The following is a 12,301-nucleotide window of genomic DNA, read 5'->3' as shown; positions in this document are numbered from 1 at the left end:
CTGCTATGTGTTTCCGCATACTGGTGGTGCTCAGGTTGCCTTTGCCCTAGCCTCTGCTCAACTTGGTATGGCAGATGCTACAGATTACAATGTTTTTCTCTGAAGGACTTTCAGAAAAAAAACTCCAGACAGCGGCTGAACGTCCCCTTGCCCTGACTTCGGTCACAGTGGGGTACTCTTGGGAACAGTTGACCCAGTTCATATTCTGAGCAAACTACTACCCCTTGGTGCCTGTGTTGGTGCTATATATCTGTCTTCCTCTGTGTTGCTGTGCTGGCTATGCATGTCAGCGGCCCAGGTCGGTTCAGTGGACTGGACTCCTCATCAACCACCTAGTCTTCAATCTCATCCTCCTTCCCATTTGAGATTGTAGGCTGACCTGATGGCAACTGGTTCTCATCATTATCAGCCTCCACCTCTGGAGACAGTAAATCAGGTTCCTCAAACTGGCATTCTTCTGGTGATAGGTCCTCAAATACTTCCGCATCAATGCATGCTACCCCTCACGTCCCTCACTGCGTGGCAAAAGGCCAGAGCCAACCAAAGGATATGTATAAAACAGATCCTCAGAGCGGCCAATCTTGGGGTCAATGTCTCCTGTGACTGAAGATGGGGGGAGGAAGGAGGACCAGGTTGAGGAATGGATGGACCAGTCATCTGCGTATCCACTGTAGACTGTGTGGTCATGGAAGATTGGTTGGTGCTTCACAAATGCGAAGAGGCCTTGCCTGCCATCCAAGACAGGAGCTGGTCTCGCTCTTCTGGCTTCCACAAACATTTACATTCTAGACAGGGAAATTTGGCAAGAAACATAGTGTATGCATTAAGCTTCTTCAGACCTCACACAGACTCACTGCATTGTCGCCCACCACTGACAAAACCACGCACACGTCTCTGTCCCTTATCAACTGCCTTTGTCATTTTGGGTTTTGCTGACATATGTCTAGATGTTGATAGGCCAAGCCAAACAAAGTTTGACATCAAAAATATTGTGGAGAAAGTACAAGTGAATACTTTGTACCAGACAGCACAAAATGGTAGAGTCCTGCTTTGTATTTGCAAAAGCCACTAGTTTAATGTGGCTGATCTGGACGCCACAAGGCAGGCTGTGAGCCCCTAAATATTGTGGAAACAGGTACGGTGCGTTTAGTTTATCAGGCAGCACAAAATGGTAGAGTCCTGCTTTGTATTTGCAAAGGCCACTAGCAACGTATGAATGTGGCTGATGTGGACAGACAGCACAAGTCAGGCTGTGAAATCCTAAATATTGTGGAAACAGGAACAGTGCTTTACTGTATCAGGCATCAGTAAATACTAGAGTACTGCTTTGTAATTATTTGCAAAAGCCACTAGCAATGTATTAATATGGGTGATCTGGATGCTACAAGGCAAGCTATGAACCCCTAAATATTGTGGAAACGGGTCCTGATTCCCTACCTAATCTACAATCTCTCCCTCCCTGCTGTGACTTTGTTCAGTGCAATCAGCTCTTAAAAGATCTCTTGTATTCTGGTTTCTGGACAGTACTATGGAGGTTGTAACACACACTGCTTTAAACAGTGTCCCTGCTCGGAAATCGGTCCATCCGATCGCAACACTGACCTACACTGCAGGCAGCCCTGAAAAGGGCTTTTTGTATTTAGAGGCCTACACTCTCCCTAGCAGCTGCTCGCTCTGTCCCTACGCTGATACAATGCTGGTTCCGGATGCAATGTACGCAAAATGGTGGCGGAAGGTCTTTTATAGACCCTAAGGGGTACTTTGCACGTTGCGACATCGCTACTGCGATCTCGTCGGGGTCAAATCGAAAATGTGACGCACATCCGGCACCGTTAACGACGTCGCAACGTGTAAAGCCTAGAAGCACCGATAAACGATCTCAAAAGCGTCGAAAATCGGTGATCTGTGTAGTGTCGGTCATTTCCATAATTTTGCTGCAGCGACAGGTACGATGTTGTTCCTCGTTCCTGCGGTAGCACACATCGCTGTGTATGGAGCCGTAGGAGCAAGGAACATCTCCTTACCTGCGTCCTGCCTGCAATGCGGAAGGAAGGAGGTGGGCGGGATGTTTACGTCCCGCTCATTTCCGCTCCTCCGCTTCTATTGGCCGCCTGCCGTGTGACATCGCTGTGACACCGCACGACCGGCCCCCTTAGGAAGGAGGCGGGTCGCTGGCCAGAGCGACATCGCAGGGTAGGTAAGTGCGTGTGAAGCTGCCGTAGCGATAATGTTCGCTACGGCAGCTATCACAAGATATCGCATCTGCGATGGGGGCGGGGACTATCGCGCTCGGCATCACTACAATCGGCTAGCGATGTCGCAGCGTGCAAAGTACCCCTATGACTCTGAGCAACTCACCAAATACAGTAATGCCACAACAAAGATGGCTGCAGCATTATTGTGATTGGTTAAGAAGCCCATCATGTTTAGTGGCTCCAAATTAGCTGCCAAACATGCTGGGTGGGACATCCAAATATAGCGAGGCAAATACACCATTACTTGCTATATAACGAATAGCCCGAATACTATTCTGCGAATAGTAACGAATACATTTGCTCATCACTAGCTGTTTTTAATGTACATTATTAAAAGTTATATTTTATATCTCTCACTACAGTGCTGTATTCATATTATACTGTGAGTTGTGTTAGGTCTTTCTTTTGGCCTTTGCATGTATTACTTTCTGATTAAGACTCATATACCAAAACATTTAATGTCACGTTTTAATATTTATTCATAACTTCATAGTATCAAAAGTATATTTATCATTAGCTACACTGTACAAACTGAAAATTCAAAAATAAGCATATAATTGGAAATCTAATTACAAGTTCAAAGGAAAGCCTATATCCACCATTGAGCATCATTTTTACAGTTCACACATAAAACATTGACAACTGAAAGGGAAGATATCAAAAGAAAATTACCTATTGCTTAAATCATATTTTTGTTTTAAAATTAATTTTTTCAAATATTTTCTATATGAAAATAAAAAATACGCAGTAGAAATCTTGCAATTTTCTCACTAGGGCTTTTTTAGACTCTAATTCCTGTTGTTTCAGGAAACAACACATGTACATACCTATCTTTTGTATTGAAGCAGCTAATGAATGTGTGCAAAGGTTACTGTAAAGGGAGAGGTAGTAGGGTGAGAGTGACATCACCTACTGGGATTGGTGGATCCTGTATTATCAGCTGTATATTGAGGTACAACTCATTATTGTAGTCTGGGCTCTGCTATAAAAAAAGAAAAAAAAAAAAAAGGCTTATAGCGCTACTCGAAAAGGCATGAGTTAAGTAAAAAATATGTTACAAAATACGTGCATCACAAAAACTTGATTTAGACAATAGATCATTTTTTTCAGGCCATTTGAGAAATATTTATCAAGCGAAATACAGCAGAATTCTGGCATTATATGAAGCAAATAAAGATATATATATATATATATATATACATAAAAATATATATATACACACACCTTTAATGTCTTGTAGTGTATTTACTACATATTTCAGACATGTACGACTTCCCCGGCTAGAGGGTGTGGCCTTGTTGAAAGAGATGTGGCTAATTAAGAAAAGGCATGGATTATCATGTGCCATGTTGCGTTAAAAGACAGACTCCAAAATTCGGGCACACATTTATGGTACAAAGTAAGCCAACTAATAGGTGGTATAAACGTGGACTACATAGCCCATATATTTGACAGATTTATCAAACTGCATGACCCTGTCATGGTTCAAGTCCAGGCCTTGATCCCTCTCTGTAAGACCACAATCTGTTTTCTCTAGGTCCAACTGCTATTTGTTCTCGTCTTTACTTTGACTTTTTGTTTCATTTCTATTCAGGTGTGTTCTCTTCCTTGTTTTGTTTGGCCTATCACATCTTGGAAGGGACTATTTATACTCACCATGCACACATCTTCAGTGTTGGCTATATTTCAACGGTGATGGATATTTGAAGTTCCAGCTCCTCAATATAGGATAATTTTGTTGAGTAATCACTTTTGCTTTTCCCTGCAGTTCGTGCATTTCCCTTTCCAGCATTCTCCTATTCTGTCTCATTTACGATTTGGAGGAGTTCCACTTATTCCGTAACTCTTTTTGGGTTTCTTTCAGTATCCTCAGTATACCCTGTATGACTGTGAACACGTCTTTAGCCCTGTGTCACCCTCTGCATGTATACACTTTTTTATGTTTATTGGTGTTTTGTGTTACACTTGGTTTATAGTTTAGGGAGCAGATAAGGACACTCAGGATAAGCCGATATTGAGTGGTGGCACCACTGCATAACTTTAGGGTGTCAACCTCCGCAGTCAAGCAGGGACAATACTAAATGCTGGTGTGTTTGGTCTTGCAATTTGTATTTTTGTGAAATGTAGTTTTTGTACCAGAGACAGTCTCATTGAATTAAAGTGTGCCCATTTGAGCTGTTGGGGGGGGATAATCCTGTCCAGATCTGAACTCACACTTATGTCACTTGGTATTTAAGGATGTTGCCAGGCATGTCTCTAACAACTCAACTAGGCACCTGAAATTCTATGTATCCTACTAAGTAGGGCCAAAATTGCACATGCAGTTTTTGTGACAAGGCCAGAAAAGCATTAAAAAGAAATGAGCCATATAAGGTGGAAAGTTTACACTATTAATTTAGCCACAAATGTGGAACAAACCCCAAGTGAATTAGTGACACAATTCCCATGTATTACTTGTACTGTACTGTAAATTGCTGTTCATTTGTGGTGTGTTATCTACGAGGGGCTGCTGATAAGTCTTTGTGATCTTTTTTTGTTTCTATGGTAATGAATGTCACATCACATGAAAGCCTTATGTGTCTAATATATGTTTTCAAAATGTTGTGTTTGTTGCTTATGGCAAGTGTTCTACGCACGCGCAAAAACAAAATAGCGGAGTCTAATGCGATATTCACAGCAACTGAGAGCAGAGGAGTGATAAAATTCTTGTGTCTGCAAGGAAAGTCCGTGAAGGATATTCATGGTAATATGTTGCAGACATTGGGGGATCAATGCCCTTCATATTCCACAGTTAAGAACTGGGTTGCCAAATTTAAAATGGGCCACTTCAGCACCAATGATTAGGAACGTCCTGGACGACCAAGAGTGGTTGTTGTTTCGGAGATTTTCGATGCTGTGCACAACCTCATACTGTAGAATCAACGAATTTCAGCTAAAGCAATATCAGATATCATGGGGATTTGCCATGAACATACTTGTGTCATTATCCATGAACATTTGGACATCAGGAAGCTATCTGCAAGTGGGTCCCCAAATGTTTGACAACAGATCAAAGAGGCATGCGAGTGAAAACTTCCCGATCCATTTGTGAGCTTTTCCGGACTGATAAGAACTTCCCGGATCGACTGGTCACTATGGATGAGACCTGCATTTATTTGTATGACCCTGAAAACAAGGATCAGTCAAAAGAGTGGAGGCACAGTGGTTCTCCTCTTCCAAAGAAGTTCAAAGTGCAAAAATTCAGCCACTAAGGTGATGGCGTCTGTGTTCTGGGATAAGAAGGGCATGCTGCTAGTGGACTACCTTCAAAAGGGTTCCACTATCAATGCAAGGTATTACATTGAACTTTTGAACCAACTGAAGGCAGCTCTGAAGGACAAAAGGTGCAGCAAGCTGTCCAAAGCAATCTTGTTCCTGCAAGACAATGCCTCCGCTCACACTGCACAACTGAAATCTTTACAGAACTTGGAATACCGATGTAAGAAGTGTGTTCACATTAGTGGAGAGTATGTGGAATAAATATATAAATATCTCGTTTCTTTCTGGGTAAAGCCAAACACTTATCAGCAGCCCCTGGTACACCACAAATCTACAGCAAATCATAAGCATGTGAACATAGCCTTGCCTTCCTGTTTGATCATATTGTGCTTTGCCTCAAACTACTTATAACAGGCATGTTACTGAGCTATTAAAATATGTACATGATATATATAAACACACACACGTGGTCAAAATATCTGGTAACCCTCGTTTAATGAAAGAAAAACCCACAATGGTCACAGAAATAACTTGAATCTGACAAAAGTAATAATAAACAAAAAATCTATGAAAATGAACAAATGAAAGTCAGACATTGCTTTTCAACCATGCTTCCAAATATTTTTTTTAAAAATAAAACTCATGAAACAGGCCTAGACAGAATTGATGGTACCCCTGAAAATAAGGTGACAAAAGGGACATGTTAAATCAAATTGTGTCTACTAATTAACATCACAGGTGTCTACAATCTTGTAATCAGTCAGTGGGCCTGTGTATAGGGCTACAGATACTCACTGTCCGGTTTGGTGACATGGTGTGTACCCCACTCAACATAGACCAGAAGAAACAAAGGAAAGAGTTGTCTCAGGAGATTAGAAACAAAATTATAGATAAGCATGTTAAAGGTAAAGGTTATAAGACCATCTCCAAGCAGCTTGATGTTCCTGTGACTACAGTTGCACATATTATTCAGAAATTTAAAATCCATGGGACTGTAGCCATCCTCCCTGGACATGGCCGCAAAAGAAAAATTGATGACAAATCAAAGAGACGAATAATATGAATGGTAACAAAAGAGCCCAGAAAAATTGCTAAAGAGATTAAAGATGAACTGAACATCAGATCGCACTATCCGTCGTTGTTTGAGCCAAAGTAGACTTCATGGGAGACAACCAAGGAGGACACCAATGTTGAAAAAAAATCATAAAAAAGCCAGACTGGAATTTGCCAAACTACATGTTGACAAGCCACAAATCTTCTGGGAGAATGTCCTATGGCAGATGAGACAAAGAGGAAACTTTTTGGCAAGGCACATCATCTCTATGTTCACAGATGGAAAAAAGAAGCATAAGAAAAGAACACTGTACCTACTGTGAAACATGGAGAAGGCTCTGATATGTTATGGGGCTGCTTTGCTGCATCTGGCACAGGGTGCATTGAATCTGTCAGGAGTGTGAAAGAGTATGGACCCGGCACAATATCCTTAAAAATCACTTGTATCCTTTATTGAAAAATGTCATTAAAAATCAGCCAACAAACGCATTGCACCAAGCGTGATACAGAAAAAATTAACGCGTTTCAGACATAGTATTAAAAACAAGTCCTTAATCATAAGTTTAACCTTATGATTAAGGACTTACCTGGTTTTAATACTATGTCCGAAACGCGTTAAGTTTTTCTGTATCACGCTTGGTGCAATGCGTTTGTTCGCTGATTTTTAATGACATTTTTCAATAAAGGATACAAGTGATTTTTAAGGATATTGTGCCGGATCCATACTCTTTCACACTCCTGTTGCTTCACCGGCGTGGACTGGCCGGAGGACTCCGTGCACCCTGAGGATTCCCATGGCGTTGGATTACAGGTGAGCTGAAAACCTTTTTTCTATCTGCATTGAATCTGTGCAGGGTACAATGAAATCTCAAGACTACCAAAAGATTCTACAGAGAAATGTGCTGCCCAGTATCAGAAAGCTTGGTTTCAGTCGTAGGTCATGGGTCTTGCAACAGGATAACGACCCAAAATACACAAGCTAAAAAACACCCAAGAGTGGCTAAGAGGAAAACATTGGACTATTCTGAAGTGGCCTTCTATGAGCCCTGACCTAAATCCTGTTGAGCATCTTTGGAAAGCGCTAAAACATGCTGTCTAGAAAAGGCAACCTTCAAACACAACTGGAGCAGTTTTCTCTTGAGGAGCGGGACAAAATACCTTTTGAGAGGTGCAGACGTGTCATTGACAATTACAGGAATCGTTTGATTGCCTCAAAAGGTTGTGCAACCAAATATTAAGTTAAGGCTACCATCATTTCTGTCCAGGCCTATTTCATGAGTTTTATTTTTCTTAAAAAATTATGTGGAAGAATGGTTGAAAAGTAATGTCTGACTTTCATTTGTTAATTCTCATAGATTTTTTAATTATTATTACTTTTGTCAGATTCAAGTTATTTCTGTGACAATTGTAGGCTTTTCTTTCATTAAACGAGGGGTACCAACAATTTTTACTACGTGTGTGTGTGTATATATATATATATATATATATATATATATATATATATATATATATATATATATACTAGAAGGTGGCCCGATTCTACGCATCGGGTATTCTAGAATTTACGTATTGTGTAGTTCATGTATGATTTTTGTTATAGATATAGATATAGAGATATATATATATATATATATATATATATATATATAGATGGTGTTGTGTGTAGTTACCAAGTGTTTGTGTAGGACGCTGTACATGTTCTGGGTGTTGTCTGGGTGTGGCGGGGGGTGAGAGCGGTGTTGTATGTGTGTTGCGTTGTTTGTGGAGCGCTGTGTCTGTCGCGTTGTGTGTGTGTGTGTGTTGCACGGTTTGTGTGGGTGTGGTGTGTTTTGGGGGGATGTATGTTTTGTGCAATGTGTGTGTTGTGCGGAATGTGCGTATATTTATGTATGCCGCGGTGTTTGTGTGTTGGGTGTTGTGTGTGTGCAGCGTTGTCTGTGTGTGTGGGTGTCTGTGTATGGCGGTGTTTGTGGTTCCCTGTGTGTGTGTGTGTGTGTGTGTGTGTTGGGGGGAGGTGTGCACCTCCCATCGTGCTCCATCCCCCATGCTGCGCACCCCCCATCATGCCCCATCCCCTATGCTGCGCATTCCCCATCGTGCTCCATCCCCCATGCTGCGCACCCCCCATCATGCTCCATCCCCCATGCTGCGCACCCCCCATCGTGCTCCATCCCCCATGCTGCGCACTCCCCATCGTGCTCCATCCTCCATGCTGCGCACTCCCCATCGTGCTCCATCCTCCATGCTGCGCACCCCCCATCGTGCCCCATCCCCTATGCTGCGCATTCCCCATCGTGCTCCATCCCCCATGCTGCGCACCCCCCATCGTGCTCCATCCCCCATGCTGCGCACTCCCCATCGTGCTCCATCCTCCATGCTGCGCACTCCCCATCGTGCTCCATCCTCCATGCTGCGCACCCCCCATTGTGCTACATCCCCCATGCTGCGCACCCCCCATCGTGCTACATCCCCCATGCTGCGCACTCCCCATCGTGCTCCATCCTCCATGCTGCGCACCCCCCATCGTGCTACATCCCCCATGCTGCGCACTCCCCATCGTGCTACATCCCCCATGCTGCGTACCCCCCATCGTGCTACATCCCCCATTGTGCTACATCCCCCATGCTGCGCACTCCCCATCGTGCTACATCCCCCATGCTGCGCACCCGCCATCGTGCTCCATCCGCCATGCTGCGCACTCCCCATCGTGCTACATCCGCCATGCTGCGCACTCCCCATCGTGCTACATCCCCCATGCTGCGCACTCCCCATCGTGCTACATCCCCCATGCTGCGCACTCCCCATCGTGCTACATCCCCCATGCTGCGCACTCCCCATCGTGCTCCATCCCCCATGCTGCGCACCCCCCATCGTGCTACATCCCCCATCGTGCTACATCCCCCATGCTGCGCACTCCCCATCGTGCTACATCCCCCATGCTGCGCACCCGCCATCGTGCTCCATCCGCCATGCTGCACACTCCCCATCGTGCTACATCCCCCATGCTGCGCATTCCCCATCGTGCTACATCCCTCATGCTGCGCACCTCCCCATCGTGCTACATCCCCCATGCTGCGCACTCCCCATCGTGCTACATCCCCCGTGCTGCGCACTCCCCATCGTGCTACATCCCCCATGCTATAATACTTCTATTATACTCAGAGAGGAGTATAATAGGAGGACTGTAATAGGAGGAGTAGTCCTTGGGGGAGAGGAGTATAATGCCGGCTCCCTGCACATGTGTACCGGGAGCCGGTGTACACTGGTAACTATGATACACATCGGGTAACTAAGGGACCTTAGTTACCCGATGTGTATAATGGTTACCAGCGTTCACGGGCTCCGTCAAGATCCCAGCATCGCAAGGTTATGTCTGGCGCTGCTGGGATCGTGACGGAGCCGGTGTAGAAGCAAGCGATATCCCAGGATGTTGTGAGTGTGTGGATGTGATGTGTGAGGTGTGTGTGAGAGTGAGTGTGATCTGATGTGTGTGTGTGTACTCACCTGGGAGTCGGAGCTCCGTGTCAGTTGGGCCAGAGCGAGCGTGCATTGCGTGAGGGGGGCGGGGCCTGCAGAGAGCCGGGGCGAGAGGCCAATCCGTGTGGGGGGGCGGGGCCATGGCGAGCCCAGCGGCCAATCAGCTTTGTGTCACCGTAAGGACACAATTTTGGAGCATGACAGACAGACAGACAGACAGAATAAGGCAATTATATATATAGATATACATATACATATATGTGTCAATAGCACATGAACAGCTGTCTTAATTACTTATCTAGGGTATTATAGCCATACCCATTGTACAAAAGGTATAAAATCATTTCCTTAGCCATGTGATAGACAAACAGTGGTATTAGGGGTACTTCACACACAGCGAGATCGCTACTGAGATCGCTGCTGAGTCACGTTTTTTGTGACCTCATTAGCGATCTTGCTGCGTATGACACTGAGCAGCGATCTGGCCCCTGCTGTGAGATCGCTGCTCGTTACACACAGTGCTGGTTCTTTTTTTATTGTTGCTCTCCCGCTGATAAGCACACATCGCTGTGTGTGACAGCGAGAGAGCAACAATCCTGAATGTGAAGGGAGCAGGAGCTGGCGTCTGACAGCCTGCGGTAAGCTGTAACCAAGGTAAACATCGGGTAACCAAGGTGGTTACCCGATATTTACCTTCGTTACCAGCCTCCGCAGCTCTCACGCTGCCAGTGCCGGCTCCTGCTCCCTGCACACGCTAAGTTAAGCGGTGTGAGCTGGTAACTAAGGTAAACATCGGGTAACCATACCCGATGTTTACCTTAGTTACCAGTGTCCGCAGCTTCCAGACGCCGGCTCTATGCAAGCGCAGCGTCGCTTGCACGTCGCTGCTGGCTGAGGGCTGGTCACTGGTGAGATCTGCCTGTTTGAAAGCTCACCAGCGACCATGTAGCGATGCAGCAGCGATCCTGACCAGGTCAGATCGCTGGTCGGATCGCTGCTGCATCGCTAAAGTGTGAAGGTACCCTTAGTGTGGGTCATTCTGAAGAACTCCGTGTCTAGTTTTAAGCTGGGTTTACACACTGCAACATCTCAAACGACATCGCTGTAACGTCACCGGTTTTGTGACGCAATAGCGATGTTGTTTGCGATGTTGCAGTGTGTGAAACCTATCAGCGACCCGGCCCCTGCTGTGAAGTTGTAATCGTTACAAATCATTCAGGACCATTCCTAGGTCCTTTGTTTCCCGCTGTGCAGCATGAAGTTTCAGTGTGTGAAGACTTTGCAGCGACTTTGTTAGCAACTTCCCTTTCAAAAGGCTGCTTATCAACGTCCCCAAACAACCAGCTAGGTCGCTCTGCAGGTCCGGATCGCTGTTGAGTTGTTGGCCAGGTTTGCCTGTTTGAACGCTCACCAGCGACTTAGCAGAGACTTAGGGAGGTCGCTATTGCGTCACCAAACCGGTGACGTTACAGCGATGTCCTTTGCGATGTTGCAGTGTGTAAACCCAGCTTTACCTGTGCGTTTATCTACCTTAATATATTGTACAATGGTGTTGAGATGTTAACATATGCTTTAATGACTTCCGGGTCCTGAGCTGTCATGGCAGGCAGGGTGTGAAGAGAGCTCCTGCTTCTTTATCAAGACCCCTGCAGTCCTAGCACACAAATCAGCTGATAAGAGGTCAGAAAGAGGAGATAAGATAGTGTGCACGCCCCTCAGACATAAGGGTAAGTTCACACAGTGCGTTTTTCGCGGCGTTTTTGCGCAGTTTTCGGGTGCGTTTTTGCTCAGAAAACTGCATGACTTTGCTTCCCCAGCAAAGTCTATGAGTTTTCATTTTTGCTCTCTGCACACAGCGTTTTTTTTCAGCTGCGTTTTTGTGGTGCCACAAAAACGCAGCATGTCAATTATTCCCGCGTTTTTCACTGCGCTTTTCATCCATTGAGTGCAATGGGATGTTGAAAGACGCAATGAGAAACGCAAATAGCTGCGTTTTGGTGCGTTTCTAAGACCAAAAACGCAGCTATAAACGCAGGAGGTGGGTAGTAAAGTGACGTGTACAGGAAGAGGATTCCTTCTGTCAGTAAACACAGAAGCGTGAATCCTCCCGGTACCGTCACCGCCGCTTCCACCTCCCGTCCTGAGCATGTATGCTGCCGTGCGGCGCCATGTCTGGGCGGGAGGTGGAAGCGGCTGCAAAAACAAAAGTGAACAGTAGAAAAAAAAAAAAAAAGTTATACTCACCTGTCTGCAGACTC

The sequence above is a fragment of the Anomaloglossus baeobatrachus genome, chromosome 8, assembly GCF_048569485.1.
Source record: "Anomaloglossus baeobatrachus isolate aAnoBae1 chromosome 8, aAnoBae1.hap1, whole genome shotgun sequence".
NCBI classification, from domain to species: domain Eukaryota; kingdom Metazoa; phylum Chordata; class Amphibia; order Anura; family Aromobatidae; genus Anomaloglossus; species Anomaloglossus baeobatrachus.
This window is presented reverse-complemented; position numbering follows the sequence as displayed.